This window comes from Aythya ferina, assembly GCF_964211825.1.
Source record: "Aythya ferina genome assembly, chromosome: 2".
NCBI lineage: Eukaryota > Metazoa > Chordata > Aves > Anseriformes > Anatidae > Aythya > Aythya ferina.
The window spans coordinates 116,652,666-116,664,231 of NC_140297.1; the positions used below are offsets into that span (position 1 = coordinate 116,652,666).

At 37.5% G+C, this 11,566-nt stretch overlaps 1 long non-coding RNA gene across 1 annotated transcript; it reads left to right on the top strand.

Moving 5' to 3' along the window:
- Window positions 1-26: 26 nt before the first annotated feature.
- LOC311432665 lies at window positions 27-11,313 on the top strand. The gene is made up of 3 exons (XR_014690230.1): window positions 27-254; window positions 382-2,521; window positions 10,217-11,313. It is a non-coding gene; the product is annotated as an uncharacterized lncRNA (long non-coding RNA).
- The last annotated feature ends 253 nt before the right edge of the window (window positions 11,314-11,566 follow it).

An 11,566-nucleotide genomic window follows, 5' to 3' on the forward strand; every position in this document is an offset into this window, starting at 1 on the left:
CCGCCCCGGCACCTCCCGGCCCGGCCTGGCCCGGCTCAGCCCGGCGGGTGGCCCCGGGGGGGCGGTCGGGAGGTGCCCCCCGAGAGATGCCCCCCGAGAGATGCCCCCCGGGGGCTGTGTGGCCCTCGGCCGGGCGGGGGGTGCCGGGCCCCCCCTGCGGCCCTCCAAGTCGGGGGTTTGTCCCCCCCCCACCCGGGAAGAGGGGCGAGTCGGGGCGTGTAGGAGGCGTGCAAAGTACCTGTGGCAACAAAACGGTAAATTAATGAGAATTAATGAGTAATTGGGGGGGAGAGAGTCGTGGGAAAACAAAGTCGGGAGCTGTTTTAGCATAGCCTTCCAACCTTTTTCCTGGATTTTTTTTTTTTTTAAATTTGCTTCCAGCCATGTCCTTCCTGCTGCTATCTGGCGGAGATCTTTCCTGGATACACCTGATTAACTGGTGCTGACAAAGACATAACTGATTCTTCACGATGGCGAAACAGTTAAATACAGTTTCCATGCATCCTGCTATACGAGCTACTTACCTAATTGATCTACGATTGCACTCAATTGTAAATGATTACTGAAGAGGCTGGTTGTGATACCAGGAGTGATGCTTGCTGAGGGAACGTGCCTTGTTGCAGCCTTCCCAATTATACTGTGTTCCCCAATTACATGCTGTGACAATGTGTGATAAATAACTGCATGTTATCCTCGATGCCAGTTGCAACAATTATAATATACATGGGGACCACTGTCACCACTATCAACAGTATCACCTCACAGTTCATTCTGAAGTTGCGTATATCTGTTTGTAGTTGTTTAGGAAATTGCAATCTATGCAGTTTGCTGATACTGTTACATCAAAATCATTTTCTTACTTAACAAAAACAAAAGGCAGAAACAATATGCTCAAAATGCATAATATCAAGGATTTCTATATTCTTTGTTGTTTCTGTCACTGAGTTACCGCACTCAGTGGGTTGCTTTGTAACAGCACAGAAATGTGTACGTTTGCACAAGAAGGCACCCTGAGGTCCTCTGAGGATCTTCTTCAGGGTGTTAGGGGCAAGCATGTAGTTTTGTGCAGATTTGACAGCCAATGGGTGCAGCTAATGTTGCTTAAAACATTGAAATTCTCTTTCGGTAATTCTTGTTTAAGATTAATAAGGTAGAACATGACTTGGAGAGCCTTCATATTATAGTACTTTAAATTTTGTGATTTAGAAGTAAATTCTGATTCTAACTGTACATTACATTTCCTGGCCTGATGATGAAGCATAACTGGAAAGTGTTTCATTACATCAGATGGATGTAAGAGAAGAACCTTGATTTGCAACATTTGTCTTAAGCTGGAAATCAGTTCCATGGTACTCTGAACCAGCTTTTACTTGCCTATCCAATGCACTGCCAGTAAGGTTTTAGCAAATATGCATATTTACAATTATTTGCCCTTTTATAATGCTGGTATGACAGAGTAAGAAACTAATCTTATTTCCTTTGAAAAACTTGGCACTGTTTTCATTATTTTCAAGAAGCTTACGCTTTCACAGGAAGAAGGAGTAGAATCATCTCTTTTTCAAGGAGCTCAATAACCACAGCAAGACCAGAAGCTATTCTACAGGTTATTTTGTTGGAATTTTGTCATCTGTTCTTGTGTTGCTTATACCAGTCATATGGGTGAGCTACACATCCTGAACATTCTCAAGGCTCTCAGTCATTAAAAAAAATGTTTGGCTTTTTTTTTTTTTTTTTTGACTCGTTTAACAAGTCAAAGCAGGAATAATTATTATGGAAGTTCCTCAGTTCTCTTGCATGGGAAACTATTATTATTCATATTTTACAAAAATAATTTGCCTGATGTTATGAAATAAGTATCAAACTATCAGTTTGTTTCTAACACAGCTCCTAGCTATGTCACCATCCCCTGAAGTTTTTCTGCCTTTTCTCTGTTTTAAACTGGCGGCTACAGAACCCTCCTCCTCCCACAACTGTTCTGACCCTAAAACCAGCTTTCATGGGAGGATCCGTGGAACGTTAGATCTTTATTTTCCCTCTGGAGATAGCAGCGGTTCAAAGTTCACAGGCTCCAGAGAACAAAGAAAAAATTCATCTTCGCTTTTAAAACCTTAAAAGCAGTCATGCCCTTCTTCAGCTCAGGAACGGGGCTCTCCACGGTGTGCAGCATGCACCAGGTTGCTGTTTTCTCAAAGTACCAAACATCTGTCTACATTCTCTTGATAAGCTTTGAACAGCAAATAAATTAACTTCTAAAGCAACATAACTTTCCTGGGGAGAGAGGGTTTCTGGGGAGGGAGGGTGTTTGCTTTCAGCGATGATAATTGTCAGCAAAAGTATTCTAGCAACTTACAGGCTCAACTAGTGGCTTCTGTGAAAGGGGCTTGGTGACTCACAGGAACCCTGCCTTGTCCCCAGATCTGCTGCCACTCCCTCTTCAAGCTGAGTAATGCTGAACAGCCGTGCAAGGCAGCCCCTGGGTTTGCTGGGGCGGAGGACAAGGGCATTTCTTACAAAAGCTAAGGTAACCTTACTGTTGCAGTTGAAATGTAGGCTGGCTTTTTTTTTTTTTTTTCTTTTCCTAGGAAAGTGGTGTTTTTTCTTGTAGTCATGCAATTCAATCAAATGAGTGCTGTGCTTAGCAAGTGGGATTAAGATGGAAATACAGCATATATTCTCATGAAATAAATGCTGGAATCTGATCATGGTTCATATTTAGCTATTAAACAAGTATTTCTTATTGCTTGAAATTATTTTCTTAGAATTTTATTCATTGTTTAAAGATGATCCCAGCTGCCACTCTGCTTTTGGAAAAGAGATACCAGTAGAAAGTAGTGCATCAAGCCTGTGCATGAATTTATCACAATTACATGTAGTTACTCAAATTTTGTAATGAATATTGTAGATTCTGTGAAGAAATCTACATATTGCAGAGAAGGGTCCTAAAGCCCTGTCTGACTCCTGGCATCAGAGTAGTTCCATCAGTTTCTACAGCTACCATCTCCTACATGCTTGCAGCCCTGGGCCTTTGGGTGAAGGAAAAAATAAAAAAAGGGACAGAAATATATTAACACCAGGGTTTGATGATTAAGTAAACATTCACACTCTCAGAATGGAGCCATTGTTTCCTCTGCATGCGTTTACCCTGTTTGTTATTCCCCATGCACTGTGCCATGCTCTTCAAACACATTTATGCTGTTTATTCTCCTGTAGCCACCAGAAATAATCCTTCCCTTTCTCCAGTTTTACCTTCTCTCTCTCCCTCAGCTGCTTTCTCTTTATCTTTCTGTCTTCAGCCCTTTCCCCTGTACTCCCTCTCCTATTTTCTGCCTCCTCTTTTCCATGCAGCCAGGCTGGCCAACCTTCCAGGTGCAGCTGCAGCCGTGGCAATGAGTAAACCTGCTGAGCTGTGGGATTGGCGGAGCTGTAAAAGCTCGAACCAGACTCTTGCCTTTATCGCGGCATTTTGTTACTGTCTGACAGCAATGAAATACAAGGTCTTTTATGTGTGTGAAACAAGGAGTGGCAGAACAACTCTCGTGTTGTTTCTTGCTGCGTAGCAACCCAAGTCGCTCTGAAGTTGCCTATAGGCCTTGCTTTCAGGGCAGTGTGACTTACCTTTCTGAGGAAACTTGCGTAACAGAAAGCATTTAGGTAGGTACAAGCTAGCTCACGATCCTCCCATACAGCTCGGAGAAATAATAGCTAAGTTTCACTTGAACTGTGGAAGTAATCCCTACCAGTGTTACTGCAATTTTTTAAGTTCAGTATCTGCTGCTGTTGTGCAATACCATGTAAGATTTCAGGAACTGTAGATATAGGGATGTGGCATTCCCTGATCAAGAAAGAAGAGTATTAGTCTCTTTTTTTTTTTTTTTTTCCTCATGTCACAATTCAGGTACATGAGCTAATACACTTAAAATTATTGTGTATGCCATTACACTAAGTCAACAGGTAATCTTGGAAGGGGTTGGCTTAGAAAAAAAAAAAAAGTGTCTCAGTTTTAAAAGAGAACAACACAGGCACAAAAACAGATATCAACTGATCTGAAGGTTATTCTGGAAATCAGAAGAAAAGCAAACCCTCAGATCGGCAGGGTGACTTTCATTTGGAGGCGTAAGTACAAGAACTCAACTGCTTTTTTTTTTGTACAGATTGTGGTCATCTAACAAAAGAGATTCTGTAACATGGGTGCTGGTTGTCAATGGACTGGGTGTGATACTGGATAAGGTTCCTTCATATCTTATTTCTTAAAGACTATTTGAAAATGAGGTTGGTGTTCAATGGATCTGTCTAAATGCTAACTAGAACTTCACCCTCAGTTGTTTCCCCAGAGTACCTTGTTGGAAATTACACTCTTCGCAAGCACTGTCTAGCTTGTTGGAGAGTGCAAGTCTGTCAAATCAATAAGCATAGGAGTTGGCTATGTGTTAGGATATGTTTTCACTACATTTAACAGTTTCTAAGTTTTGAGTCACTACAGCATCCATCCATGTGTGAAAACCTCTCATTAAGTTATGGTAGTGATGCTGTAGCAGAGAGGATAGCTCTGACCTCTGGCTCAGCTTTTATTTGTGCTGGTAATTTTTCTGCACTGCAGACTGACCTGTTCAGTGCTGATGCTTTTCCAGTGCTTGCCCTGAATTAGTGACCTGAGTCCACAAGTCACCTCACAGCTGTACAGGAAAAAAAAAAACAAACAACAACAACAACAACAAAAAACCCTACAGTAACTCAGCTCATGACAGAGCCTATGCATGTGTATTGTCTGTACTTCATGATGAGACAGAACTGGCCTTTCATTTTTATGTTCCTATTTTAAGACATTCCTTAAACAACACAATCCTCTACAGTTTGGATAAATATTATTCTGAGATGGAAGGAGAATGGGTTTGGTCTTTATATTTATTTTTGTTCCCTTGGCAGTACAGAAATAGCTGATAATTCTTTGGTGAGAAATGAATTGCAAAACTGTTTGATGCCAATATGCTGGCATAGGTATTTACATTTAAGACCTAAAATCTGTCTGAGCATTTCCTAGTATTTCTACATCAGGAGAAAAACAAGAAAGAGAGGATAACATTACTTAAGTTCATTTGAACATGAGGAAAAGAGTAATAACGTTCAGTGTTGTGCACTAAATTAAAAAACTCCTTCTTTTTCCTCTTTGTACGTTCCTTTGGAGGGTCAGAAAGTGCAGATAGGCAAAAGAGTCATTAGGCAGGAGAAATTCAGCCAGGGAAAATGTACCCATAATTAGAATTTTGCCAAAGAAAACTATGAGTTAAGAAATCACCCCAAATAATTCCTTTCCGTATTCTGTAGTGCAGGTTGTGTCTGGTCATCATTTGGGACTCACAGATAGAATAGATAAACTCTTCAGTAGTCTCCACTTGCTTTTTCATCTGGGCTAATGTCCACATTGGCCTGAAATAAATCTCTTCCCAGCCGGAGCATATTAATTTGGCTTTAGGGCATTTATTTAATCCATCTTCTGAATTACTGGAAAATACATGTTTTCCGGTGGAGAATGTGTAGACCAGAGGAGCACACACATCTCTCCTTCAACCATATGTACATTTCCTGAGAAAGCCCGTCTTCCATTTATTTATTTATTTATTTATTTTCAGTTGATGGGCCTTGGGGAATGATCTTTGGTTTCATGGAGTGAGTGTTTTCTGAAAAATTCTGGTGGTGTTATGTGGCATCACTGGGAGCCACAGAGACAGCACAGAGGAATGAGGTCTGCTTGGTTATGTTTAGTCCTCCCTAGTCTCCTCTAGTCCTCCAGGGTGCATGCAGCTCCTTGGAAACAACTTTCCAAAGGAGAAAGGAGGAGGAACACCCCACCCTGCCAGGAAAGTGTGGGATCTCTGTAATTTCTTTTAGGAAGGGGAGAATGAGAGGATTCAGCCCTTCACTGAATAACTAAAGTAAGACAACTAAATTACATTGAAACACGGATAACAAAAACAGCTTGACCAGTAATTTTGCCTACTGTCCTACTAAAAGCTAGGTGCAACAAATTGCTTATCTATCTAATGGCATGGACAGTTTTAGCTTATTTATTTATTTATTTATTTATTTATTTATTTATTTATTTAGTGTCTTTTAGAGAATGAAGATAATAATGTCATGATCTTGAGTGGGCATAGAGTATGTTAAATGTCCATTATCTCTGTACAAATGATTTTCTATCAAACAGACTTAAGGGAGAATTTATGCATTGTCTGACCTTAACTAGCTGTTAGGTTTCATCATTGTTTTCACATTTTATATTGGTACAGATTTTGAAAAAATTAACTTACGTTGTTTTTCACCTCTGTGCATAGTCATGAAGTCCACATCGCTCTTTGCAACACTGCCCTTTCAAAGTCATCTGCCCAACTTGTTTTTTTCTCTGTCATCATAGCTCTGTTAGAATATTTGGACAAAGAGTATAACCACTCTAGAAAGATATAGTACATAAAAAAGTAAAATGTTTATGAGAGAGAAATCTATTAAATTAATATAAATTTAAGCCTGAAAATGTATGTATGGGATAAAAATTAATTCCATCATTAGTTGTAAGATTTTATGAAGGATTGTTGTTGTAGAGCTTTATGCTTTGGGTTTTATATGGGTTTATATAACTCCACTCTTATGGAGTTAGCTGTGTGGTTCTTTTCACTGAGGCACTTTGCATAACTAAATATTCAAAAGAAATGCTTTGGAATACAATGTCTGTAGTGGTGTTTACACTAAAAAATAATATTGTTCCCTAAAAAAATAATGCAGCGTAAATGAGAATGTGTATTGGTCTAACAAATTTTATAAGCAGTTCATGTTAATAGTGATAACATAATAACATACTAATAAAAACAGTTCCAAGTTAGCTGGAAAAACAAAATACCTCAGAACACAGTATATATGTGAATTCTTAAATTTTCTAAATCCTAGATTTAAAAAATGAGAAGCGCACTCAGAGGAAGTCACATGATCCAACCTAATAAAGATAAACATGTCAATCTGAAGATAAAGGCAAACTTGGTTTCTGTATCCTCACAGAGTTGGTAATTGTTTCAGATTCTTTAAAGGTACATTAAGAGATAGGAAGACAATGATAAATTTAAATTGCAAAAAGGAAAATTAAAGTAAGCTATCAGATAAACTTTCCAGTAGTGATTAAAGGAGTTGTATCAGCCAGCAGGCTGATAAATCTCATTAGTGGAAGATCTTCATATCAGGATGGCCATCCGTTGGGAAAGATAGCAGTAGAGCTGATCCTGTGTTGAGTCCCTTCCATTCATATTTTCATTAGCGTCAACTGGATTCTGAGCCCTTGACACCTCCAGGCCTTCCTATTCAGCATCTCCTGGTGATCTGATGCAGTCAGGTGCTGTCCATTCATGATACAGAGACTGATCTTATAACTTTGTGTGCACTCAGTATTCCTTGCAATGACTCGAATGTATCATGCTGATAGCTAAAATATTTCCCAGAAGTAGTTTTTTGTTGTTGTTGGTGGTTTTTTTCTATCCCTGCCCAAACGCCACCAATAAAAAAGGTCCAAATACTCTTTCACCCTCTTTTATTATCTTTTCTCCAAAAAATCTGAGTAAGAATATATGTTGCCATGAATTTCCCATATTGCCTAGTGTTAGTTGAACGTTGCACCTCAGACCCTGTTCTCTTAAACATTTCATGTGCGTTTGACTGTGAATCTAGATTCACTCTTCACTTTATTATGTTCGTACTGTAATGATTTCAAATGGCTGGCCTTCTTTAACAGTACTTACTGATGACAAAAGAATAAAGTAATACCATGAAGAAGTCTCCGGCCTGTCATTAAATAGGAGTGCCAAACACTCCATAGTTGATAGTGGCTGTGTCAAAAGGTTTTCCTGTTTTGCATATTTTAATATTAGCTAAATTTAATCAAGGAAATTATTTTAAGGGTAAATGAGAAATAAACCTAATCCATAGTTTGAGGAGCTTGATATCCTTATGAGGATATTAATGAGTCATTCTAAAGTTAAAGTTAAACATTCAGCCACATTTCACTTCTGGGGAAGAAAGATATGCTCTCTACGTAGTTAAAGTTTTTTGTTACCTCAATATGAGGGAAATCAGGATATATTGTACTCAGATATTCACTATATGCTAAGTTTGTCCTGCAAGCTCTTCATTCATGGTGTATATAAGGAAGGTAGTTTTGATATTAAGTTGATATTAAACTTTTGCTGTTGATTTTGTCTGACATTTATGCTGTGTGATATGGCACAGCTGGTGATAATGTTAAACTGAATAGCACACACATGAAGTACTGCAAAGTCCTGCAAGTCTGTCACACGTTGGACCTATCATTTTCATTCCTCAGTGGGCTCATGAAACTATTAAATTCCAGCCACACATAGAGCCATTCATTTTCTTAGAGAAACAAAATGTTAAGGATTTTGTTTCCAAAGTAGTTATCATATACTTCCCTTATTAATAAATTTGTTTTTAAGTGTAACATTATGTTGTTAAAAGTGATTACATAGTTACTCTGTGAATCACAAATGGAGATAGAACAAAATAAGAGCTGTCTCCAGTGATTTTTCTGTCTGTTGGGAAAATGGTTATTTCTGCATGGGATGGTTATTGTAAATTCATCTCACCACCTTGGGACCTCTGTTGAATGCAAATACATGCTGATTTTGCTGCCAAAATACAAAGGACAAAACAAAAAACCAAAAAACATCACCAAACTACAACCACAGACATACCAAAAAGAAAAAAAAAATAAAAAAAGCTTAAGGGCATAAGGGCTGAAGGGCTGTATTCATTTTTTTTTTTTTCTTAATGGTTACACAGCTATGAATGTGAGAAGGTACAAAGCTTATTGGTTAACATCAGTGCTAAGACTGACAGCTTTCCATTAATACTTGCCTATTTCAGATTCTTTGATTCCTCTATAAAAAAGTGCAAATCTCAGACAATCTCCTAGCACAAAGACTAGCTAGAATTTCAAAAATGAAAAAAAAAAAAAAAGTAAAAGCTTCTGTGGAATGCTTGTGTTAGACACTGAACTTGAGCTTAACAAAATTGAAGACATCCCCTCCGTTACTTTGAAGCATGACTGATAAAACTTGCAAGGAAAATGGTTATATTTCTTTGCATTTTGTCTCTGGAAATGGTAATGGGAGATACCATCTAGAAAGCACATGTGAGCCTAGCTTCTCCTGGCACTCCATTCCCAGGTACTCACACAGACAAGGCTATTTAGCTTACAAAAAATAAAAGGCCCAAGCAGTTAGCAAACTAAATTTGCAGGTCGGCCTTATGTGCAATGAATATCAGATGTCAGTGTATACAATGCATGTCTGTTAAGCAATTTTTGTTTATTTTCCTAAATTGGCTTTTCATAACTGTTCTGTTTCATATCTTATTATGCTGTATCTTGAATTCCAAGATGCCGTTCAGCTACCACAGACAACAAGAATTTGCATTATGCAAAAGTGCATTCAAAACTATCACCAACTGTAATTTTGTCTTTGTTCTCCTTTTTGTTAATTTTTGATGTGCTTGGAATATGAAGGAACTTTATATCCGATGACCCATTTTTGACTTGTACGTGCACTCACATAGATTTCAGTAAAAGTTGCTTGTGCATAACAAATGGTTTTCTTTAACAAAATGTTGCTTTTTTTCCACTAAAGCAGTTCTAAATACATGAAGATAAGTGATAATTTATCTCTATTGGAATTAGTAGTGCCATTTGTTTCAGTTGATTGATTCAATTTCATTTATGTATGTTTGAAGATGGACAATGTTTTTTAACTGAGTTAACTTACTGAAAAAATATTTAAATCATTACCTGAGGTATGTGAGTACCAGAAGGCATGCTGTTTGAAAGATTGACAAAAAGTATGTTAAAATGTTAACACAATATAAAATGATAAATTACACTTAATGGTAAATATATTATTCTTTTTTAAAAGCAGTATTTTACCGTCTTCAAATAAATCACTTTTTTTTTTTAAAGTCTCTGTACAAAATTAGTTGTTATCATGAATACTTGCCTGGGACCTTAGAAATTTGTTTCAGAAATGTCAAAATGTACTGGTTTTACTTTTAGAATCAAATTCTTGTTGCTTGGAGAGGCTCAGCTTGAGCTGTATGCAGTGAGTATACCTGAGATGCCTGTGCTGCCCAAATATTGTAATTCAAATGTCTTTTGTTCTTTTTCTTCTTTGAGGCTTGTACTCCAGCGTTAATCTACAGATCCTCTGAAGCACTGATTCAGAGCTGGACAGAAGGGTATCACAGAAAAGGGCATCTAATGGGAGAGAACAATGCGGAGAGTGATGACTTGAGGAAATCATACTGTAATTCCCATGGACCTGATGCAAAGTTCTGTTGTGCCAACCTAAAACAAAGTATCTTAGTCATTTTGATACATGAAATAATTTTGCACTGGGATGCAATGACTTAAGTCAACATTTTTCTTTTTTTTTTTTCAGTGAAAGAAAACAAAAACTGGATTTTTCCACTACAAACCTTCCGTTTTAAAGAAAATCACATTTTCCACTGCTAGATTAAAAAAAAAGAAAAAAGTCCTGAGTCAGTCTACTTAAACATGATGTTCCAAATGATCATTTATTGTATTTTTTTCGGAGCCATTCAGAAATTATTACAAGCAAAACTCTTAGATTTTTATTTATGAAAACACAATAACACTGTGCTATTACTTGTATTTTAAATAGAATGAAAATGATGCATTTGGTTACTTGGTAGGGAGGAACATTTGAATTATACTGTTATCTTAATTCAAGCAAAATGCTAGGCTCTTTTGGATTTTTGCTTAAATTTAGTGCTATTTTCTTATTGCAAGTAGTACAATATGCTACTCACAGCAGTTTAAATTTGCAATTTATTACCACAGAATCAGGACTGAGCAAAAATAATTGAAACCTGCAGTACAAATTCAGACAGTGTTCCCAAGACAGTAATCTAACAAGATCCCCTGTTAGTGCTCTATTCACTTCCATATGACAGCTTGATTTTAATGCTGCCAAGACCTCAATGAGCCTATGGAAGACTGTAGGATCCTGCTCTCCAAAATCCGAGTAAGTAAAGAAAGTTATACACTTGATGTTGCACACTGCTGACACTTGAGGAGTGTTTGGCTTGAATGGCTTATAGCAGGCTTAAGATCACTATTTAGAGTTATTTTTCCTTCCTGAAAACCATACTTCCTTACTAATCAGCAGGATTAAAGCCAGGCAGCAAGTGGGTTTCTAAGATACAGTTGAAGGAAAATAAAATAAAAAAAAAAAAGCAAAAAAAAAAAAAGCAGAACTAATATCTGTTAGTCAGGATTAACCTATATGCTATTTTTTAATAATAAAGCTAGAAAAAGGATTTGCACTGAGTTTTAATGTACCAACTATTTGTTCATTCACACCTTCAGATACATTTTTGTTCCACAATTTGTAATAACCTAAAAATTTCAACATCTCACTAAGAAAGCAATCGTAAGAAAGTTTGTACAAATCACACAGCAATAAAGATGAATAATCAGAAATGGACTGGAAATGCACTGCAG